Raw genomic sequence first — 4,566 nt, 5'->3', positions numbered from 1 at the left:
TGTCAGCAGAGGCAGCAGCAGAGGTGTGATGGGGGCACTGCCTTCCCCTGATCACCAGGTCGCCTCCCGCCCCTGAGGGCTCCCAGACTGTGAGAGAGGGCAGGCCGGGCTGAGGGACCCCCCTCCAGTGCATGAATTTTCATGCACCGGGCCTCTAGTTGTCTTATATTAGAACTAACATTATTATAGTCATGGAAAAAAAAGAAAAAAATACATACAGAAGGGAATTTCATGGTTGGATAGAGTTAGGAAGAGATTGCTAAATTCAGGGAGATGCTCTGTTAGATGACATATTTTTTAAATTTTTAAACATTATACTATAATGTATGCATTAAAAGATATGTTTTTAAAGGATAAAATCATGATTCTCAAACAAGTATACATTGTTTGTAGCTACTCTCATCAAAACGTAGTTTATTTCTCCACCCCTTGAATCTGGGTTAGGCAATGTGACTTTGTTTTAGCCAATAGATCACTAGAAAAAAATGATATAAGCAGAGGCTTTGAAAACACTTGAGTATTGGGTCTTATACAATCTTGCTGCTGGGAACACTGAGGCTACCATGAAAGAAGCCTGGGTTACCTCTTGGGTAGTGAGAGATCCATATGGAGAGAGGGGTTCAGCTATTGCAGCCCAGAGAATCCCAGACCTTACTTAGCTGATCTGCATGGTAAATGTAATTATATAAGAGAGTCCAAGCAAGACTAGCAGAAAAACCACATAGCCAACCCACAAAATTATTGGAAATAATAAATTGTTCTTATTTCAAACAACTAAATTTTGAAGTGATTTGTTCTGCAGCAATAGATAATTCATACACTGGCTCAGTAAAAAAGAGAATTAGGGAATGAGAAGACAGTCTGAGGAATTCACCTAAAATAGCATAGAGAGACAAAAGAGATTAAAATATGAAAAGGCAATGTGGATAGAGGATAGATGGGCAGATTCTAACATCCTTCTAAAAGGATCTAGAGGGAGAGATTAGAGGGACTGGAGGAGAGGTAACATCTGAAGCAATGATAACTTGGAATTTTCTAGAACTGAAGAAAGCCATGAGTCTCTATCTCAAAACTATTAAAGTATACTTTGTGGGTTTAATAATGAAATTACACACACATACACACACACTAGAGGCCTGGTGCAGAGAATTCGTGACGAGGGGGGATATATGTATTTCTGAAGCATTTAAGAAAACAGCCCAATTTTTGTGCAAAGAACTAGTTCTTACACATTCTGGGAACATAAAGCAAAGATAATATAGAAAACTAGAGGCCCAGTGCATGAAATTCGTGCATGAGTTGGGGGGGGGTCCCCTCAGCCCAGCCTGCACCCTCTCCAATCTGGGACTCCTTGGGGGATGTCCGACTGCCGGTTTAGGCTGGGATCGGGCCTAAACCGGCAGTCGGACATCCCTCTCACAATCCTGGACCGCTGGCTCACCTACCTGCCTGCCTGGTCGCCCCTAAATGCCCCCTGCTACCTGCCTGATTGCCCCTAAATGCCCCACCCCCTGCTGACCTGATTGCCCCTCACTGCCCCCTCTGCCAGTCTGGTCACCCCTAACTGCCCTCCCTGCCAGCCTAATTGCCCTCAACTGCCCCCCCTGCCAGCCTGGTCACCCCCAAATTCCCCCCTGCTGGCCTGGTCGCTCCCAACTGCCTACCACTAGCCTGGTCGCCTCTCATGGCCCCCTGCTGGCCTGGTTACCCTACGCAGCCTGCTGTTCGGTCATTTTGTCATCCCTCACTGCCCCCCCTGCCGGCCTGGTCGCCGTAGCCAGCCTGCTGTTTGGTCGTCCATCTGGTTGTTTCGGTCGTGGCTTTTTATATATTAGGATATGTTTTCCAACCTTATAAGAGTTGAAGAAAGTATGAATTCTGTTCAAGTTAAACTGGAAAGGATCAGTTTTTCATTTTGAAATCCAAGTTTCTTAACATTTGACAGGTGGCCAGGATGACGGTGCAGAAGGCCTCCTGTAGCAAGTGTCACATATTGAACATGCTTTGCTTTTGTCTGTGAAGCCTCCCTTAACCACATGATTTTGAGTGTCTCTACATAACAAATTCTCAATCCCAGCTCTAGTACAGGAAGGGGGACATATGAACCAAGATGCTCTAGTTTTTTCTCTCCAAGAAATTTTACACTTCAGATAAATTCATTATGAAAATGCCCAACATGCTTGTGGTACACACATGCAGCATATTATTTCTTTTGTTTCTAAGGATTTAGGAAAGAAAGATGAGTCTACCATTTTGATCTAATCTTTCTTATGCGCTCTTATTCTGCTTAAGTTATATATTTTGAAAAACAGCGGCAGATAAAAAGCAGCAAATTCAACATCAGGGAAAAGGCTCCTGGAGATAGACTTTTAACAGCATTGAAGAATAACAGACTGGAGTGTCATCATAAGGAAGAAAATGGAAAACCTTTAAAAAAAGAGACACTACTAGTCAAAACACACATCAATGGGATGATATATCTATAACAATAAAAGGGTAATATGATAATTAGACCAGATGTCCAGACATCATTCCAGACGTCCATCCTGACAAAGCTGGGGCCGGAGGGAAGCCAGCCGGGGTCCAGGGTGCGTGAGGTTGGCCGGAAGAGAGAAGCAGCCGGGGTCCCGGCCGGAGGAGGGAAGCCCGGATCCCAGGTGCCAGAGGAAAGCCGGTGCCGGCAGCTGGGGGAAGGAAGGCCTACTCTTACATGAATTTTCGTGCATCGGGCCTCTAGTATATATATAATGTTTTGGTAGGCTCTGAAGGTACCAGTTTAAGTGGAATATACAGTGATAATTGTATGGGTCATTAGTCATTTAAAAATATTTTTTGTAGTCTCGGTTTAATAAGGCAGGAAAGTGTCAAATGTGCCTATACATTTGTGAAAAGATTTCTATCAAAACAAACTTTTATTGTTTAAAGGAATAAACACTCATGTGTAAAATTTATTCCACAAGGACCTGAGGCTTTACTCCATTAGCTAAAAGCTGACAGTTTAGAAATTTATCAACTTTCTTTTTTTCACTTTGTCATGGTCACATTTTCATAAAAATCACTCTGGAGTTCTATACTGATAAAAAGATAATGTTTTTCTTTCCTTGGTAGGTAATGTTTTAAATTTTATCTAAGGAAAATTTCTCTTCTGTGCAATTTAGAATAGTTCTATTTTTCAACAGGGTACTGTGGGTACTGGTAGCTTTGTATTTGATGCACTGACTACTGATTTTTCTGAGTCACAAAAATATCAGAACCTAATTATTTTGCTATTAGAAAATTGTAAGTAGAACTTTCTCCAAATATCCCTTTTTAGACATTTTTTGAATTATGTTAAAAGTGTGCTGTGCAAGGACTAATTTTTTATATTAGGAAATAAAAAGATGAAATAAAAGTCCAGAGTTTCCAAGTTAGTTACCTACTCGGGTTAACTGTATAGTTGTCATTTGGTACTGCCCTTCTTTTCAAGGAGGACTGGATCCCTGTACTCTGACAATTGTCTTCTAGTCTCTGCTTGGATGCTTCCATTACAAGGGGTTTGTAACGTTACAAGGCATCCCATTTTGCCTTTAGACAGCTCACATTGTTAAAACACTATATTGCTTTTATTGAAGCAAATATGCCTCCCTATAACATATACCACTTAATTCATAATTGTTCTTTTTGTGTTTGTTATTCTCTATGTGGGTCCTTAACCTATTTGAAGACAATGGTTATAGTTCCCCCTTTCTTTCTATTTTCATTTGTCTAAAATAAATTTCCCTAATTTCTTACACAGCCATTTTTAAAATGTAGATATTTAGAGACTTTATTTTTTTTTATTTTTTAAATTTATCTTATTGTTGAAAGTATTATAGTTGGCCCTTTTTTCTCCCATTGACTCCCCTCCACCCTGTTCCCAGTGACTTAGATATTCATTTACTAGAGGCCCAGTGCACGAAATTCAGGCATGGATAGGGTCCCTAGGCCTGGCCAGTGATTAGGACCGATCTGTGGGGTGACCAGTGGGGCCTGAAGCTGCCCACTCGCCTGCCCTGCCCCCCGCCACCAACACTTGTGGCCTCTCTCTGTGGGTGGGGACCAGCGGGGCAATTGGGGGGGGGGGGTGGGAGCGCCGGCCCACTTGCCGGCCAGTCCCACCCCCTGCCACCACTGGTCACCTCCCTCTGCAGGGCGACTGGTGGGGTGATCAGGGGCCCCCACTGGCACCCGCCTTTTCTGGCCTGGGGCCTGCAGGCTAGGGGCAGCTCCTGCGTTGAGTGTCTACCCCATGATGGTCAGTGCGTGTCATAGTGACAGGTTGTTCTACCGGTCGTTCGGGGGCCTGCAGGCTAGGGGCAGCTCCTGCGTTGAGTGTCTACCCCATGATGGTCAGTGCGTGTCATAGTGACAGGTTGTTCTACCGGTCGTTCGGACATTTGGTCGATTTGCATATTAGGCTTTTATTATATAGGATTTGACAAATATTTACTAAACCTTTACAAACCAGCATAAATGTTATAGGCAAAGTCTCTATTCTCATGGAGGTAAAAAAATAATAAAATTTACAATAATAAAAAATATATAGGA

Source organism: Myotis brandtii, unplaced genomic scaffold, assembly GCF_000412655.1.
Source record: "Myotis brandtii unplaced genomic scaffold, ASM41265v1 scaffold112, whole genome shotgun sequence".
Lineage (NCBI taxonomy): Eukaryota > Metazoa > Chordata > Mammalia > Chiroptera > Vespertilionidae > Myotis > Myotis brandtii.
This window is presented reverse-complemented; position numbering follows the sequence as displayed.